The sequence below is a fragment of the Bombus impatiens genome, unplaced genomic scaffold, assembly GCF_000188095.3.
Source record: "Bombus impatiens unplaced genomic scaffold, BIMP_2.2 scf_0120, whole genome shotgun sequence".
Lineage (NCBI taxonomy): Eukaryota > Metazoa > Arthropoda > Insecta > Hymenoptera > Apidae > Bombus > Bombus impatiens.
This window is the reverse complement of record NT_176539.1, coordinates 360,999-382,045: the sequence shown is the minus strand read 5'-3', so window position 1 is coordinate 382,045 and position 21,047 is coordinate 360,999. Positions and strand designations below refer to the sequence as shown.

The window sequence follows — 21,047 nt, the reverse complement described above, 5'->3', positions numbered from 1 at the left end:
ACCGAAAATTAAGTATAAATTCTAAACATGATAATATATGTATACATATAAAAAAACTTGATATCAATTGTAGTGATTCAGTAAATAAAATACACAGACGTATCTATCCGCGAGAAACATTCCTGTAGTCAAATAGCGAGAACCTAACGACGCGACGCCAAGATACCATAAAATTTTGAAAACGCATAGCTTCGATGAAATCGCAAAGTTCACGTGCGTAACCCTCGGCTGAGGTTAATCCGACGGTAACGTCGCGACGCCGGGCTAATGGCATGCACGACGTCGCCAACATTTTCAGCCAACCAGTCGTCGAGCATCCGTTCTGTCTAACGACAAGAAGAAGGGGAGGCGCATTGCTGCTATCGCGGCTCGTTCGAGTGATGAAGTGAGTGCAGAGTGAGGCCTATTTTTGTGCTCACCGACAAACAGCCTCGTAGATCTCGTGACACATCGTTAGAGCACCACGAAAATATCTTCCACGCGGACGAAAAGTGTTGCGGCATATCCAGCTATCGGCTACTACGTTTATTCCAAGGGATTACCAGCTGCCTTCCTTCGAGGCAACCGTACGCATCGTTTCAACCATTCAAACGGATGCGATGCAGCATACTTTCATTATTTAGTAATTCATATCGTTGTAGATGTACAATATTTACTACTTTCATTAGGAAGTACGCGTTTCCGAATACTACATATTTAAATTATATTTGAAGACTAGAGCCACGATTTCATATTTAGTTCGCTTACTTTTAAAAATACACGTAATATATGCAGGGTGTTTAACAGGCATAATTGTACGTGAAAAAACAAGTTCAGAATATAGAATAAAATATTTTCACACCTCGCTTCATTTTCGAGAAAATCGAGTTTGAAACAAATTTCTCTGTTTAGGGCTTCGTTTATAAGAAAATAAAGCTTACAAATTTCGATTGAGAACTGCCCTGGTATGCAGGCACGATAAGTTCTCAAATTTATTTTTATCAAATACACAACATCTCACAAATTCTACATTATTGTCTATTATTTATTTCTGTTCAATTCAGAATTAGCCAAGTTTAAGTCTATTTGACTACAAACTCGATTTTATCGAAAGCGAAAAATTCTATTCCATATTTTTGACTTATTTCTTCACGTAGAATCACCTTATTACCAATCATACGATTCCTGTGACACCCTGTATAATTTGAGACAATTAGACTAATTGTATTTACGAAGAAGAACCATGAATTTGAACATTTTCCGTTAATTAATGTACAAGAAGTGAGCTGAGACATAATTTGCAACAGTAATTGAATTTCATTTTCTTCCAAAAACTATGTTGCGAAAGATATTCACATGACAATAACATTTGAAAGTAGCCGCAAGTAAAATTGAACACAGGACAATAATAAAACGTAAAATTAAAAATTTTAGTCAACGCAAGGAGTTTCAACAGGTCACGCACAAAACTGCTAACATATTGCATTACATTATTCCTCGTTATTTTTAAATTAATTGGCGCTTACCATCGGTATTAAATAAGACAAAGGAGGAAATAAATTCTATTATGTATCTAGATACTTCTGTGTCAACTAAATACATTCTCGTTTCTAACTCTAACCATCAGCCAGTCACGCATCGTTACTTACAACGAATAAAATTAAGCTAACGATGTACTTCATCGTAAACTCTCTGGGTTATTAACTTTGGCTTGCCGTAGATTATATCGTGGAATTTATTTAGTACCGTTAATACACCACGAGGTCACGTATCAACTAAGTTGAAAAGGGAAAGAAAATCTGACAGGAAGTATAGCGAAGACTAGAAATATGTAGCATGTAGCATAATAAATTGTCATCCTTAGCAACCATAAGATTTACAACGATCTAACAATTTGTAGTGGTATACTATAAAAACATGCAAACAAAACATTTATATATATAAATCACCGTTCGACCATAAGTTTAAAACAATATAAGTATATTTTATATATCTTCAGAAATATTACAAACCATAATACTTTAAAGCTTTGCATTTACCATTTGCAGTTACTATAATACCTAGTAGAAATAGAAATCGAATTAATTGTAACTGAAAAATTGGTAATTACTTACACACTTTTTTATAAAAACAAGAGATTTTCAAGACAAATCGAAACAGACGTACCTCTTATATCTCTTATATCAGGCTTTCCACCATGTCCCCTCTTGACAGTTATTGCAACGTTTGAAGATACTTTACTCGATGAAATTATGGCAAGCAGCTGCGCGCTTTTTTCGATCATTTGGTTTCCAGGCTCAAAATTATTATGTACCATGTAGGCTTTACACTTACGATATAGGTATAACCTGCTGTCAGAGGAAGCCTTATATATGTACATTTTCCAGGACTAAGTGGCGGGGAACTAATGATAAACACGACTCTTCGCGGCTATAAGAGGAAATTAATGTTCCGGACGTAACGGTAAATGGAGTAGAAAGAAGACAAGAAACTGTGAGATAAATGATGCTTGGTTTGTCGAAGAATGGTATTGCCTTTTACAAAAGCTTGACGAATCAGGTTTGTTGAAAGATTTCAAATTATCGTTTAATCATTTCTCCAAACCAACAAATTGAGGTTTCTTTAAAGAAGAAGTAAAACATTGATTACATTTATATATATGTATATTCGTTACTGTTAACAATATAATTTTAACTGTTAACATATATTACTATTGATAAGTAATTGATATTTTATTACTTTCATAACATAGCACATTACGTAGCAAATTTTAATGCATGCTTGTTTATTTGTATAAAAATTGATTACAACTGATTACATTGTTTACGAAATATCAAATAGTTATCGATTACAACAATTCAACATAAGATAATTATTATATTTTATTTATTATTATATTATTATTTAATTATTATATTTTATTTATTATTATATTATTATTTAATTATTATATTTTATTATTTAACATATGTTAATATTTAACATATTGCTTTTTTCTCTTAATGTTTGACGCTAATATCTATGTAATTATTAAGTAATATGTCTTTAAGTGCATATTATTTAAAGAAAGTATTTATATAATTTAGCAACTAATAGTAAAATTATATTCCATGGAAAATTGAAATATATACGGATATGTTTTTATCTTTGCGACTTTATTGCATATGCTAAAGAATTAAAATAAATTATTAATAAAATACTTATATATTTACCTTCAGTAAATTATCGCAATACGTTTCTCTTACTTAATTAGCTACATTTTAATGTTATTACTGCATCATGTTAACTGTAATGATTTAAATATATCAGAGAAAAGATACTTATGTAAGCTGCAATATAAATACTTTTTTGTAAGCTTAATAGTGTTTAATCTATTCTTAACTTTCTTATATAAAGAAGATACATAAACAAAACTATGCAGTGAATAAATCTGTAAAGGTATCAAACGTAAAAGTTACATCGTATCTATTTCTGAAACAACACTTTACGTGTCAGAAGTCTTAAATAGAGGAAATAATAGCATAGAAAATAATCCGAGTTAATTAATGTGTCAGTTAGCAGCGATATACATAATTTCTCACAGAGACGTCACCAACGCAGTCAGAATTTATCAATCTGAAGTAAATGAATTTCATTTGTCTTAGCATATTTTAGTTAAGAACACCATCTATAAAATTTAATGATGGAACTACTGAACTAAACATTATAAATAAGTATTTATATATTCAAAGTTTCAAAAATATATAAGATAAAAGTTGAAATATAGACAATGTAACGTATATATGCTCTAAGTTTCTTCATATGCTAATAAAATATGCGTATTGATTTAAAACATCTATATCATTTCATAGGTAGACTACTACAAAATATATTTTATTTATAACTACTGCTACACAATTCTCTGCATCCTTTAACGAAAACAAATCTAAACCTCAAAAATTTTTTAGATTTATTCGTTTATTAAATTATTCGTCAGATTTCCATGTCTCACTCTGTATATGATCAACTTTATTTGCATTAGTTATCCAAAAATAGTTTGTTTACATAAATCATTATAACAATCAAATCTTTATGTAGATTATAAATATGACAGTTGTATCAATCTTGTAAACATTATTTTCAAAATTGTACATATATTTTGCAAACGTACGTTTCATTTGAGTATTGTAAATCTAAACTTCAATAATTATTGTTAGATTTCAATAAGGATGTTACGTGATTCCGATTGTCAAGGAGCTTTCAGAAAATTGAAAATGGTTGCAACTTGGAAGATGTGCAGCGAAACGAAATTTGAATTGATCGCCTCACCTCACGGAGAGTAAATGCGCAAGGAAGTGATTGCGAATGATGGACGGTCGGGTGCCGAGGGATGATAAAGTAGTAGCGTGTGGTAGAGCATATCGACGGGAAGCACCCCCATCTATCAGCCCCTTTCCACTTCACGGATAATCACCGGCTGCCAACCAAAGTCAGACTACAAGTAAGATCTTACAGCGTGATCTAAGTCTACTTTGGCCGATCTAAAAAGATTACATCGTGTTGTATCGAAGATGTTATCGCGTAAGAAAAATAGGAGATCGAATCAAAAGAATTTCTACTATCTCACAAATAACAAGTAATATTTTAGGAATGTAGATAAATGAAATTATTTTACAAGTATACCATATAGAAAGTGTTTACAGTTTTAAAACCCTATCATCTAACTCTATCAAGATATTCCATTAAAATATTAGATACTAAAATAAAGAATTAAAATATTTGTTTTCTGCAAGCCACTTTCATATCAAAAAGTTAATCTTTTTTATTAAGTTATCTTGTCATAAATATCTGTATGGCTTATCTACATATAAAATAAAATATATGCTACGTTTTGGAAATGTATTGGTACATAGAAGCGATCGGATTGTATCTGAACACAGATGCAGTGTCATCCATCATCCTCGAAGGTGTGCATTCGCTTGTGCTTAGAGTATACGATCGCGTGGGGAAAGTGGGGAACGTATACCGTTATGATATGTACGTGAAATCCAAATGCTTTCAACACCACGGCAATATGCAGGAACCAAAAATAACAGTTATTTGTAGAAATTTTATGAGAAAGGTCATTGAGAAGAAAGTAATTTTTGTTTAAATGGAAGACAATGATCACTAAACCTTAAAGAAATATTTCAGAAAATTAAATGATTAAAGAGTATTAATTTTTTGATATTCTGATTTTAAATAACCATTCATTTTCTTGTTACTAACAACAATTATCAATATTGGAATTCTTTTAGTTGCCGATAGCTGTTGTTAACAACAGAATTTTTTTGCGACACTGATAACCATTGTCGATGATGAGACATTTCGGATTGTCATTTTGGTTACTTTTGATCACTGTCAACTTTCATTAATATTACTGACACTCGATCCGTAGAAGAACCGTACTAATTCTTATACTGCAGCTTTTTTTAATCTTGGTTATAACTTATGGTCGTATGTCACCTGGACGGAGGGTAAAAGAGGGTAGAGGGTAAAAGATAGAAAAATTTCATATCTGACATTACTGCAACATCGAGTTGTACGTCTGATCCGGCAAAATTTCCATAAAAATGCTACTCGCATACAAACACCAATTTTTATCTCAACGAATATACGTACGTATGTACAAACCAAGTTTTTGTTTTCGCCGTGACACCTTCTAAAGTTATACGATTCTTTTATAATAATTTTCTTGCGTTCTAACAATTACCTTAGTACACGGTAATTGCACATTTTAAATACCAAGTCAAACCAGCTTGGTTCAGAGCTTTTAACGTTTAACTGCAGATTGGTTCTTCTGACAAGAGGCTTTCCTGCACCTTGTCCAATTTTATGACTACGATAATAAGGTAAAAATAGCGGGCAACAATTTTGGAAAGTTATAAACATTAGAAAGCGCAAAGTTGATGTAACGTGGCCGATTGGATGAAGTACTCATTTCTTGGATGGCAGCAACTGAATTTACCGATCTTCTGCAGGGCTGAATTCTTAACGTCTACACGCCGGCTGTACGCGCGTACGTACATCGTGCCGCACCGCGCCGCGGCGTTGGTACGTAGAAACGGAGATCAGCATATGTCGCGTATTATTTACAATTGGCGGCGATTTATGTCTTTGCGCCGGATGAGGGCAGGCAAGCAGGCATGGGGAATGTAGAAAGAGAGAAAGAGAGTGACCAAGAGACAGGAAGAAAGAGAGGGAAAGGGAGAGGGTGATAGGGAGACAGGATAGAGAACGAGAGAGAGAACGCGGCCGCCTTGCCAGCCAATTCCCGGCGGCCCGCTATATTTACGAGGACCATAAAGTAGCGGGCACGGCCGCGTATATTGCCGCGTAAATATCAGCTTATGGAAATATAGAGCTCAATATCTGCCTGCCTGCCTGCCTACCTGCCTACCCAACGCGTTCCGCAGCTTTCCTTCCCTTTCCATTCAAGGACCATCCGATGTCGATGTCGGTGTCGGTGTCGGTGTCGGTGTATGTCGGGGTAGTTTTCGTTCAGCTCGTTGGTAATCGCATATCTTGCCTGGAAAAATTATTTTTACTTTCTCGACACCCCTCGTTGCGAAGCAACTTTGACGTGTTATGAAATTTACTTCTTTTTCCATCCTATGTCCCGGAAGATATAATTTTTTCTTTCTTAAGATCGTTGTTACGCCTATTGCGCAGTTCAACCTTCCGTTCCCCTGTACTCCGATGTCTTTGTTATGTTTCTTTCTACACCTCTTACTATTCGTAAAGTTATAAAAGAAATCGTTCCTACCAAAAAGCATCGACAAATGTCAGGAACGTTTCAAATTATAGCTCCGTGTTTTCTGTAATAAAATATTGCAATTTTTTTTCTTTTAGGTGCGTCGTTATTGTCATATATGGACGAACATTCACTTAGTTTATTATAGATTAGATTCGTTTATCAGCACTATAACACGAACTACGTGTATCTATATACGTTATTAACGTACTATTGATTTCTATTATCACTCATTTTTACACGTACGATCGTTGGTTGTTTGTAATAGGCTTGTACTTAACATCGGACAAATTAACTTATTACTTTCAGATATGTCTAATGTTATTCAACGGATACAACAGAACACAAGCAATTAATCAATGAAATCTCCAATCTAGCACTCATTAACATTAATTACCATTAACCACTGTCTATGTCAATGATTGTAAGCTCAACTTGCCGCTAACATAATCACCAAGCATTAAATCAGATAGATCTTTCTTCCAACACCTTTACTTACGTTTGAACACTTATATACGTACACTATACCCTAAACCCTGTAACTCGAAAAACGGCTTTATCTATTTAAATTTATACATACATTCAAATGAATAATTATACGTGATTAATTCATGTAATTGTTAATGCTGTACAAAGAGGAATTTCATAGATAGGTGTTATCGAACGAAATATATACTGTTACGTACGTATTACTACTAAAAACGGGTATTATAAAACTTTTGATTCATTATTTCCTGGTATTTTTCATAGACACATGTTTGAAATTATCGAAGAAAGTTTCTTTGATTGACAGTGTTCTCGAAAGCTCTGCACGAACTGTCAAAGTAACGGAGCGATGCAACGAAGCGTGTGATTAATCCGTGAAATCTTCTAATCCCGAGGAAAGTGGATGGACGCGATGTAAGTGTAGTTTCAATCTAGCGAAAGAGCCGGTCAGGAGTCTATAGTCAGCGGAGGAGAACGCGACGAGAACGCCTGACGCTGGCTGACACCATTAGCGCAGCCATCCGTCACCATTAACACAGATGTCCGTGTGTTTCCGCGAACATCGCATTAATCACACCTATCCACATAAATTTCCGCCAGTCCGAGCCGAGCAACGAAACCCGAGCGCGTCCTGACACCTTAATGGATGATAAATCAGGAATTCATTAAGGGAGGGGACAGATGCAACGTATTTATTAAATCGAATTCGACGCCAGCAAATGGCTGTATTTTAATCTGTCCAGCGAATGTCTGCCAGCTAAGTCATAGCTGGCGATGTCGAGTCAGATTTCTTGTGTCAATTAAATTCACCAGTCATCCTGCTGTTACTTGCTTAATATTAGAATTTAAATAATTTTATTGGAAATTTATTCCACTTGCTGCATCGACTTCGAATTTAAATAAAAAAACAATCACTATATTTCGTCCTTTTAAACAAATCGAATAAGATAATTATATAACAGTTATAGCACATATCTTAAAAAAAAAAAAAAAGAAATAGAATTTTTGATTGCGATATTTTAAACGAACTGGAATTTTATCTGATATTATAATCTTATCATCTTTTTTCTGTTTTTATATTTGAAAGTGGGAAACGAAACATAAACAACAATAAAAAATGTGTTTTACAAAACGATTTCTAGGTTCAAAATAAATATTAATTTCTCTAGTAAGTTACACAAAAATCAAATATTTCGAGATATTTGTGTATGAATCGAATAAAAACGGTGATACAATATTAAAAACTAATTTTTTTCTACATAGAAAGTTTGGATTATGAATCATCAATCTGTCTCTCGTATCCTTGTTAAATTTTTCTAATTATCACATTTTGCTATGAAATAATGTTAAAAAACAAAACATGTTAAGAAACAATCATATTTAAAGTAAAAAGTATTTAAAATGCATTTAATGTAGTGATATACCGTGACTACGTCCGTAAATTTGAATACTACATTTTAATACTATTTATCGGAAAGATTAAATCGCAACAAAAATCTTATAGTAACTTCTAGAAAAAACGGTTAGCTTTCATTAACTATTACTGAGTTCCTACCTTCTTAGAATTTCGATGAAAAGTCAGAAGTTTTCGTATGTTTACGAGATCCTGTTGGTAATTAGTTAAAATTTATGGTATACTTTTGCACGCTGCGCGACTTCAGATGGATTTATCTTAAATGCCAATGCTAACAGATAAGTTTAGATCCGGTTGCTGTTCCAAGCACTGTAATGCCGCATGGTTTTTGTCAGAAACAGCTGCTGGGCCTTCAGTGACTTGTGTCTATCCTATACGGGAAATTTTATATGATTTTCCCGATCTAACTATCTTATTCTTTAGAAACAACACATGTTCATGGAACTGTTTACTTTTAAAACAGGAAAAAGAATTTAATTGCATGGCTGTCAATTAAATTAATGTAGAAGATACAAAATTGATTGAGCATAACTCCGATTTAATCTCACTTCATGGAAGGAAGGAAAGTTGTAGTGGTATAGATGGAGTTACATGGGTACAATGAGAAATCGAGAAATCCTTAGGATTGCGGTTTTGATTGAAACTCGGGCACATATTTCCCAAGTGTGTTGTCGCGTGTACCGTTTTAGCCACCGGTTTGCTGAAGGTGTAACGAGCAACCTCCCTTAGCGACTATCAAGCTTTACCCAAAATTAAACCTTACTGAACTTGAAACCCCAACAGTTATTATCGCACCGTTGCTCTTACTAAGTTCGTATGTACTATAAGTCTGCTTACACTAAATAATTTGCTTCTTCCATTTAAAACGCCTGCTGAATGTTTATTCAATTAATAATTCATTTTATAGTAGACTTTCATCGTGTCCTGTACATTTCTCATAAAATAATACTACAAAGGTTAAAAGATTATTAAAATATCCCAAAGAGCACGTCGGAAAATTGGTATTCATGATGTCACAATTTTCTGTTTTATATAAAAAAAAATGCAATACATATTTTAAAATACAAAATTGATAACTACAATACTTAAAATCTCTACGTTAATAGCTACGTTTTGCATTATATTTTTAATGTTTACAGAAGTTCATAATGGATAATTGTAAAAAGCGATAATATAGGTTAAAACAATAAGATTTACGTTCTTCCTGAAGATTTCAACACGCCCCTTTCACTTCGAGTGTTTCCGCGCCCCCCAGAGGCTTTCCTTAAAGTTGCCACTTTCACAAATGCTCCGCCCAACAATTATTGCTGACAGTTAATGAATCGTTCAAGGAGAACTTATCGTTGATTTCTCTTAATTACCTTCACTACATTTGAAGATATTTTACAATTTGTCATTCAAGTCAAGACACTGAGACGAACAGTTACATTAACTGATTAACTTGAAGTAACACTTGAATTAATATTGAACTACCTAGAACTGTTTTTAAAGATTTTGTAAATTTAAGAGATGCAAAGCAAAAGATAAATAAATAACGTGAAGATCTAATCGTAAATATAATAAATAATTAATTAAAAACCATAAAAAATACCAAACTCCAAGGATTTTCACATTATTCCTTTCCTCTGTATCTTTATATAAAGTTAAATATTAGTGTGTTATTAACACGTTATTTTCTATCATAAACCCCAATTAGAGATAAATATTTAACAGAATAAACGAGTGAGTGTAATGGCATTTTTCGATTATTTATTTTCCTTTTTGTTTTTTATAAATTCTGACAGTTCAGTAAAGTAACCATATATATGTTCCATATTTTTCGAAGCCAAGTTAAATAAAAATTATAAGTTCTGAATATGTTAAGCTCTAATATACCTTCATGCTAGCAATAAATATACATATCCCATTATACATATTGTATATATATATATATATACAAAAGATTATACATATATGTATATATTATTAATAATAACTACATAATTTATTTATTTGAAACAACTTAATTCATCTGTGTATATGTATATGTATGAAATAAGAGATATAAATAAAGTTTTTGTGTATGATATGTATCTTACAAGTACATAATTTGCGTTGTAAATGAAACGAGTTCCTTTAACGTAACGCGTTATATAAGGCTGAAATAGAAGAAATTGTTGAAAACGGCAAAAGGCTGAAAGTTAAAATATCCGGATTTTAATTCGTCGGATGTGGAAGCATATCTATACAGAGGTCCATCCGGTACTATAATGACCTAGACGTATACAGGCTTGAACATAAATATGTTTACGCGGCGTAGGTGCCGACTGATTATAAAGGTTTAATATTGCTCCTCGGGCATTTGCAGTAAAGTAATGCAAGCCGCCGCGTAAGACGTACGAGGCTGACCGCGAGAATGGGAAAGATAGATGGTGAACAAACGACTAAGAGAGGAGGAGAGAAAGAATGAGAAGGAAAAAAGAAAGGAGCACGAAGCACGACCAGGTGAGTCGGACAACCGGTGGTAATGGAGCCAAGAGCCGACTGTAAATAATGCGGCTTATTGTTAAATCGCCGCGGTCCCAGCATCATTAACTCTATCGCAGATCTCCGTGGCGCAGCGGGTGTCGCGGTAACTCTTACCTCAAGTGGGTATGCGTGTTGCGAGTACAATGCCGGCTAATGATGCCTCGACGCCGGTATGTGGAGCGACCGACCGAACACACAACGACTCCGATGGAACCGCAAAAAGAGACCGAGCCACTATGGACGAAGACGGATGAACCACCAAGTCGAACGGGGATCGACGCGACTCAAGTCGACTCGAAGCGATGCGGTGCGACCAACGAGGAAACCGAACAGACAACGTGTCGCGGCTTAACACCCAGACAAAACAACACCGGATCAAGTTCGATGAACACGCAAAAATGTACAGCTTAACGTCGTATTAACCGCATAAATGAAAGACATACTTAATGATCGTTGATAAGGAAATGTCGACTTGTAACTTTGATAAAGTAAAGACTCTTGTACTTAAGTCCTAGAAAAAGATATATGTATATGCCATGGTGGACAAGTAGAATCGAAATTTTCGGTCAATGCGAAGGATTCCAAAATAACATGCAACAATAAAGCAAAAAATAGAGGAACAAAATCTTGGACATAAAGAGCAATCGCGTGAAATTAAAAAGACTAAAATTAAATCCAATTATAATCATTATTAACTGGTTAAATAATCATTAGATTTGAAATAATGTCTCTTGCACGTAATAGCTAATTCAGACGTGCCCCCCCCTCGTGGTATGACCCTTTTACTTTAGAGTACTTTAGTTACTGGCCTTACATATTTCCAAACGCCAGAAAAAATACCTTAACACTAAACATACCTACCAAAATACCTACTAAAGCATCTAAACTTTTTTTCTATTCATATTTGTTCTTCTAGTATAAATACACATTATATAGTGTTGAATTTCAGTAAACCATATTTGTTTGATAATGATACTCAAATGTCGATCGAATGAATACTTTTTTATTGTGATAATTTGTCTTAAATAAATATCTTTTATTATTTAAATAGTAGACTTTTGTTTATTTTGTATTCCTTTCAATTTATTCAAATAATTTGTGTGGGCCACGAATTTCTATCTTATGTAATGTGAACGATTAATTCTAAATAATAAAATGTTCGCTTTTATGCTACTATAATAACAAAAACAATAAACATTTAATTTTATTATTTTCTTCCATTAATTACTGAAAAATTGAATAGACGTCTATGGCTCGTGAAGTCGTGGACTGTAAATAATTCCAACCCAAGTGGTTAAAAAAGTTAATTGCAAGTATATCAGTATCTTAATTATTAAACCAGCGATTAATAAAAGTATCGATTTCATTGGAACATCGATTAACGAAAAATTTTATGTATCCTCTTATAAAAAAGAATTCTGAAAGAGAAACAGAAACGAAGAATTATTACATCCTTATTCAAATATTTTTATTTCTATTTACTGTTAATATTAATAAACAGATCGAACTAAATAACTATTTGTCATACGAAAAGAAAATCATTCGATTATTCGAACAAAGTGTATCATGATTTATATGAATAATTAAAGTTGTACGTACTCAATCTACAAATAAGACAAAACTATAGAATAAAAAGAGAAACGTCGCACGTAATATAAGAGAAAATAAACTTGACCTTTGGTAAGATTCAACAAGCTTGAATATCACTTGGTGGAACGATACCATGTGTACGTAAAGTCACCACAGGGGACAACCTTTCATCAACCATCAATGGTGGTTCTCTTCCCCGTTCTCTCGCATGACCACACGTAACGCCATCGTCCCTATTGACTCACGCTGAGAGCATACCCGCCGCTAATGAACGTCTCAATACCCATGCTGAGCACCTCCATCTTTCGAACCACGCACCCCATGAACATCAGTCTAGTTTAGTACCGTGTAACGTGCGGTGGTTAATCATTTTTAGACCCTGTCATCGCTCTCATTTTAACTTCTTTCTTTTACGGTCCCTCTTCGTTCGAACGATCATGTTTATTTCATGTTTATGAACGATCATTGCTATGATAAATTTTGCTTCATTATACTCTTAAACCGATGTTCGAAAAAGATTCGTACTATGAATGATTAGCATAAAACGGTAACGAGTTGAATAGCTGAATAGTAATTTCAAATTTTGTCAGTTGTTTACTATTTTCAAACTTCTATAATAGTTACATTTAAGAAGAAGCGTATGAAATTTCATTAGATTATCAACTGTAAATTATCTGTCACAAAATTTCTTAATATTAAAATTATTTAAATATATATCTTTTTACATAAAATACGCACCACATTCTGATTATATACTTTTATATTATTATTATTATTATATATATATATAATAATATAATATATATATAATATATATATAATATATATATATTAATATAATAATATATATAATATATATAATATAAAATACATATAATATATATAATATAATATAATATATATATATATATATTCCTAAGGAATTGACTATTTGTATTATACATGTAAATAATTTAAAAAGAAAAGTAGTTTCATCCAGCCTAGGTATTCAGGTTTGACGATACTCAACAATAAAAGCAAAAGAGCAAGGATACTACCATCCCTTAAGTTTCAACGCTAGAGTGCATCTCAAGGGTGCGTTTCTACTGCGATACCATGTCTAGCGGCATACGTGGCGTTTATTGCCCACGTTTGTTACAATAGCTCCTTCGAGGATTGAAAGTTTTTCGATTTCGTTCGGATGTACCATCATAGGCGATATTGCTTCTTGGCTCGGTACAACAACGGAAGAAAATATATATTCGGAATCTTTCGGAGATATGTGAACTAGAAAGAAGAAGTTGGAAGAAAAAAAAATTACACAACTTTTAGTTATAATCGTAATCTTCCATTTATTGAAAGTTGTATCACACTTAATTATAAATATTATTGGACAAGTATTTGTAAAATTTTGCATTTTGTAGATAATACATTTAATAATTATAAATACCATGATGAAAGCATTAAGAAACATTAAGAATATTTGTGTCGCAGACTATGTAAATGGACGTAATAGACAAATGACTTCTATTACGTATTATTACCTTGATCGTATACTTTTAAAATTACTTTTAATATATTTTAAATATAGTTATTAATAATGTAGAATTTCTAATTCCTTTGACCTTTAAGATAAATGTCGCAAAATATTGTTCAAAGAGTCTTTAACGATATACAACGATGGCGTAAATCAATCCTCTTTTTATTACATTACGTGTATGAAGCATATATGTATATGTGTATATATCTTTTTATACAGAATGAGCTTTCTAAATCTCGTATATCATTTTCTGCTTTAAAATCAAAATGGTAGAAAAGAAATATGGTAAAAGTCGCATAAAGGATCTCACTGCACTAGAATAGGTTATAGTAGAATTCGTGTACCTTATCTCCTAAAGGGTTATGAACTCACGTGTAGGGCAAAGGTTTCATATAACAACGACAGACCTACTGGGCGGATAATTAATTTTAGTTAGATAAGTCTTGACGTAGGGTGAAAGACAATATGTATTGAACGCATCTCCTGCAACGACAATGACACTTCGGTATCCGTAAAGCATAGCTGAAAAGATGAATGGATTTATGTGGTCCATGTGCTACCAGTTACGCCTAAAGAAGAAACAAATATTTGTGTTTCCTCGCACATAATCCCAACCCTGTCATTAATAGCACCGTTTCATCCTACCCTCTTATTTATTTCGTATTTTTTTTTCCTTAAATGTGCGAAAAAAGTGTTTTGTTTTTCATATAATGCTTTGGGGATCTTTCATACATATTGTATAATGATTTAATATAATTTGTTTTCCGAAAACATATTAGTTGATATACATACGTACATACAAAGGCATATTCCAGTTCTACAATATGATTATTACTTTACGCATACAATACGATGATATAATTGTAAAATAATATTGCTTAGAATGATTCTACTATAGATTAATGCAACGAATGCTGACTTTGATTTTTCTGGTTTCAATTATTAATGTAGAACATCATACTTCTTAAATATCTGCTCTATTAACAATGTAACCTGAAATTAGAGTTTCAGACACTAAATAATTTCCTACATAACAGCAAGAATTAAATATATTTTATTATAACAAATTACGTTTTATTATCATCATTCATAAAATAAAGTTACAAAGAAAAAGCATTGAGGTAAGTTAACAACTTATCATACATTATAATTATTAAAATAATTAGATAAATCATACTCGGTGTAACAATATATATAAAATAAACAAAATGGAATATATATGTATATTAATTGTTTATAATATTATGATTTATTATAAAAATATCAAATCTTATTTAGGAACATATAACATAACATCGAATCTTTTTAAAAACAACAGTTATTAATAGAAGTTACGTCGTATTAACAAGTAAATAATATAATTTTTATTCTAGTTGAACATTTCGCGGGCAGGAAGGACATGAGGAGAAAGAAAAATATCGTCAACATTTCGCAAAACATTTGACAAGAACAAAGTACTAAGAATTAACAATATAACATTTCACGTGGGAGTATGACAATTCTTAACATACTAAATTTTCATAGAACGGTTAATAGTTAAGATAATGTTCAATGTTCAGGATTCAAATCTTGAGCAGCATGAAAAATCGAAAGACGATATTTTATAACTTCTATTATCAATACAATGGCATTGTAATTAATTCTATAATAACCAAAATGAGGATTTCATTTCAATACGATCTAGTGAAAAGTAGCTTTCGAAATAGCGTTCACAGATTCTCAGACAAAGTCATGTAAAAGTATTACAAAGTTTCGTAGAATAGCAGTCGTGGAATTTTGCCGTGGGCGTGGTACGTTATTAATATTTCGGCCGGAAAATGTCCGCTCAGTCGTTCCAAGAAATTAAACGAATGGCATCATTTGGCAAAAGTTGTACCGTTACGTTTGGCCGGCATGTGTAAGGTAGTCTGGTGATATTACGTCGAGCTATCCGGTCTTTCTCTGTTCCACCACCAACTGCTGCCCCGTATTCGCCAAACGATGTTCGCCATATATGTACTCCAACACCCTCGAAGAAAAGTGCTTCTACTTGGCGTTAGAAAAAGAAAAGACGAAGGTGCCGGGCATAGTCGATGTAAAGAGGACACGAGGAGAAAGAGCAACCACAATTTCGCCGCACAATCGTGTTACTGCGGCAGAAGAGGAGGTAGGAACGTCCTAGAGGAGGGGGAGGGAGAGTTTTTGCGACGGCCAAAGCTGACCGCAGCGCTGGACACAGCAATACCGAGTTCCCAGTTTGGCATTTTACGAAGCCATTCGAACAAGATGGTGCGTGATAATGGCGCCTTATAGGGGAAAAGCAATTTCTGCCTGCAGACCTGTGCTGTGCCCGCTTGCCTCAAGCTTCGTGCTCGATGTACGTTACGACATGCCGCGGATACGTCGATTCTCACCTCTTAACGGAACGTCTAATATTCCAGCCAGTTCCTCTTTCTCCAATTCTGTGGCCATCTAGCGATTAGTGGTCTGTTATCTAAAAAAGAAAGCTGCAAACATATTTAACGCGTTCGACACGTGCCCCCGATTTTATTTTCGAGTAAGGCCCTACCCCTCAAACAGTATGCGGCATGCTTCTTGAAATTCGATTACCGTCGATGTAGCCGAAAAAGTGACTTGGCACCGGTGAAACGCGAAATAAATCTGGTACCCTTCAATAGGAAAGAAAGGGCGCAGAAAGACGACGAAAGCTTTTAGCGTGAGTCTAGTTTACGAGTGTCCATACAAACATTTGTTACGCGACAGCTCTCGGCCGTCGTCGCACGGAAAGAGCAACGCGTAATATTTCTCTTGCAGTCGACGGTACGACGCCTACGCTTTGGTTTCCGCCATAAATTTGTCGTTTATATCGTGTAGATAATGTGTTTATCTTTTATTGACAATATAAATATTCAAATTTTGCAGATGCAACTCATTGCCTTTCAATACAACGAAAACCTTCCAATCGCAAGTTCATTAAAAATAAAAGTAGACAAATTTGTTAAAAAAATCTCGTTATCGTTGTAAGAAATATATTCATATTGATAAAGAATAAATCTCAATAGAAAACAAATTAAATATCTCAAACATTGTATATAAGCGTACGTTACTTCTATCAACAAAATAAAGCTGTTCCTTCGAAATGTTAAAAAAGAAACAATGTCCCATTATGTTTGAAAATAGAACGGAATTTCTAATAAAATAAGTAGAGAAAAAAAATAAGAAAGACAAAGAACGAGAGAAACGAAAGTGATGACTTTTGAACGTAACCGAACAAATTGGTGTAATCGAGTAGGTAACAGCGCCGGTTGGCCGCGAGCACGTGACCACCACTTCATATCCGATCGTATAAAGCAGAACGCGAACATAACCTACAGTTTCACTATTATAAGGTCCTTCACGAAAAGTTTGCCCGACCTACCCAGCGAGTTGCTTCCACGTTTATAACCTTTTCCACTTTGCACGATATGTCTCAGAGGCTCCTAGTCGGCTCGATCTCCAGGACTCGCGCTTGGGTTCGACGAATGGGACGAAGAAGGTGGTGGGTCGACAGGAGCAAAGAGAGAGGCTAGGAGGGCGGAAGAGAGCGAAGGCTACCAGATATAAATTTCCTGATATTCGACCGTTCGTGTCGTTTGAAATGGGGCAGTTTTCTCGGGACCTAATGGTTATTGCCTTTCTCGGCGGACATATTGCGTTCCATCCAGTGCAATGTGTGCGGCCGATATATCAGAGCTCTTCGCTCTCTCGGGTCGGGCTCTCTCGGATAAGGGTGGTTGTCCGGGGCGTGGGTGTGGAGAAGTGAGAGGAAGGAAGAAGCTGACGGACAGAGAAGAATAGATTCGGAGACAGAGAGAAAGAGAGAAGAGTAGATAGAGAAAGAGAGGAGAGAAGAGAAGAGGAGAGATGTCGACCGCGCAGTTACCGGAAACCCCTCCGCAGCGGAGCAGCAGTCCGCTCGGTGGTCGTGCCCTGCCAGACTGCAGACGGGAAGTGGCCGAGGTGTGGCCGCGGAGTTGAATTATTACAAGCTGCCCCGACATTCATACAGGATGCATGCCCCGGCCCGTGCCCGTAAATCTTCACCGCTACGTCAGCCCTTGACTTTGCACGCCGCTCGCCGTTCACCGCTTGCCGCTTGCCGCCTACCGCTTGCCTCTACCTCCTGCCTCCTGCTGCCTGGCCGTTGGCTGATGTTATTATCGTTGGCTTAAGCGCGAATTGAATAACGCGCATTCGCCTCGCATCGACCAGGGGTTAAGTGATTTTCGCCCCATTAGCTGATCTTTTAACTGTCTTTGCCAGCGCACCGAAATCACAACGCTGCCGATATTTCTCTCGGCTATTAACTGCTGTTATCCACCGTTATTCGTCATTCCTGTGATAATAACTTTCTACCTATACGGATTGCGCAATTTGTTCAAACCCCTAAACTGCATACTCGTATATTTCCTGAACTATTAACCACATTTTCTGTCACTACGAAGAAAGTATCATTTTATTTTAATATGAATTGTATTACCCATTATCTGACTCCGTTGAAGCAATCACAGTAATTCAGCCGTTCTATCGTTATCCTTGATCAGATATTGTGTATCGTATACAGAGGTTATACCTATAAGAGGTTATACCTATAAAAGTTTATGTCATTTTCACTTCATTAACTGAAACACGTTATTCCACCTTGCAAATTAATTTCACTCTTTTTCCCTCTTCCTATCATTACAATATTCGAAAACTTGAAATTAAAAAATTTGACTAATTTGAGATCTCAAAAAGTTAATCAAAAATCCAAATCGGAGAGAAATAAACTGATGCTGATTACGTTCATAGTTAAAACCTGTAATGCAAGTATAAAAGGCAATTAATTTATGGATGCTATCGTGTTCCAATCATAACTGACATAAAGGAAATTAATTGCTACCTAATATTAATACTACATTCAGCACTAATGAAGTATTAATAACAAAACACAAATGTGCAACCGTTCCATAGAAAATGAAGCTGAATATAATTTCAATCAAAATTAATAGCTTACTACATACGATCTTAAATACTTGCTGATTTCGACTATTAGCATTTATTAAATAGGTACACTTTATTTTCTTAACGTATGCATGTAACTTCTGAATATTTTTCTCCGAGATCATGTTTTGGTTCATTTAAAATACGTTGTCTTAAGCTAGACATTATTCATGCTAATTTACCTTATGTTAGTGGACTGAGTTCTTGACACGTGAAAAATTATCGACTATCACGATTGCAGTTTTCAACGTAGAGAAAATAAATTGCAAAGTGATTGTATGACAGGCAATTAGATACGTCGACTAGTTTTAATCAACTTCGTGAAATTATTGCCAACCTTATTGGCATAGACCTACGATCGAGGGTATTTGGCAACATTACTGGTTTATGCAAACCGTCCAACGTTTCATTTTATCTTATAAATCAGTCAAAACTCTTTTTCACGTTATTGTGTTATTTAAGATTGCGCAAAACATTTCAAATACCATGTACAATGACAAACATATTGTTTGTAATATTCTGACACTTTTTGAATTTAGTGTCTTGGTTCAGAAACCGTTTATTTTCATTATTTTAGATGTTGTAACGTCCCATTTTGCATTGTATTAATGTAGGGCACATAATGTCGGACAATGTAAGAGATGCGTAAATACAACTGACCTAAATTAATTAATAGCCAAATGTAATAAATAAAAACTTGTATTAATTTCTTGTACTTGTATATATTTATCAAATTTACCGAATAGAAACAGCATAAGTCGGTACGTTATTGCTAGCGACATTCGCATTATCTTGTCATGTTGAACTCGATTGGGATTATTTGTTTCAATATCTCACTTCAACTTTGTTCATGGGCTAGAATTAGATGTCTCATTTACGCATTATATCGCCTTAGATTACTGATTTCTATCATGATATACTTAATCCTTCTGATTTTTTACTGATTTCATGCTTGAAAAGATAATGTACAGCGACTAATGAGAAACACAATACTCAGTTTTGGATAATTGAATTTTATTATCCACTATTTATTTCAACAAACCAGTATTTAATCTGTTATCCATTTTATACATACATGTTCCCATATATTTATTTCCGTTTCATTTCTAACTAAGTCAGTAAATAAATTATTATTTAACTCGGCACAGATATTTCGAGAAAATTCATTTTGGGTTACGCTTTATTGTTCAAATAATATTTGATTCGCTGATATTGCGGCATTCTAAATAATAAATTAATAGATAAAAATGAATTCCTGAAAAAGGCATCAAATAGTAAACTAGCATTATTAATCTTTATCTAGCTGTATTCGACAGGCTTGTCGATAAATACAACAACACCGATAAAACCCGAAATCAAAAAGCGATTTTAGAAAAGAGAAAAAAGGGAATCGAGTTAGGCAGATTCTAGCGATCCAATAGGAAATAGCATATAATTTCGAGTTTTACCGTGGAATAGGACGAGAAAATCGAATGGGGATGCCAAGCACGTATCGACAAGCTGGTCACCAACGCGTTCAATGGCAACCCCAAATAGAAAGAAAGGAGAAAGACGTTACCTTCTCCGTATCCTGACTCGCAGCCTCTTGATTTCTTCTTTCCCTTTCTCTTCTCTACTCTTTTCTTCTTTAGCAAACCCCGTATGAACGCTTTTACAACGGTCAGCGCTCTCTGATGCCCGAACAAATCTCACAGACAACTCCTCGCATGCAGTCCAATTTAACTAAATCCTTTCCGCTTTTCCTCGACGAGGGAACGGGCGTAAGCGAGAAGGATGTG

The 21,047-nt window shown here is 34.3% G+C and overlaps 1 long non-coding RNA gene across 2 annotated transcripts; it reads left to right on the top strand.

The window, feature by feature from the left end:
* Positions 1-222: 222 nt before the first annotated feature.
* Positions 223-4,638, top strand: LOC112212163. Of its 2 annotated transcripts, none has more exons than XR_002945956.2 (3): positions 223-566; positions 2,367-2,538; positions 4,213-4,638. It is a non-coding gene; the product is annotated as an uncharacterized LOC112212163 (long non-coding RNA). The 2 variants fall into 2 exon arrangements; XR_004460990.1 differs by having other exon boundaries at positions 237-566; positions 4,223-4,638.
* The last annotated feature ends 16,409 nt before the right edge of the window (positions 4,639-21,047 follow it).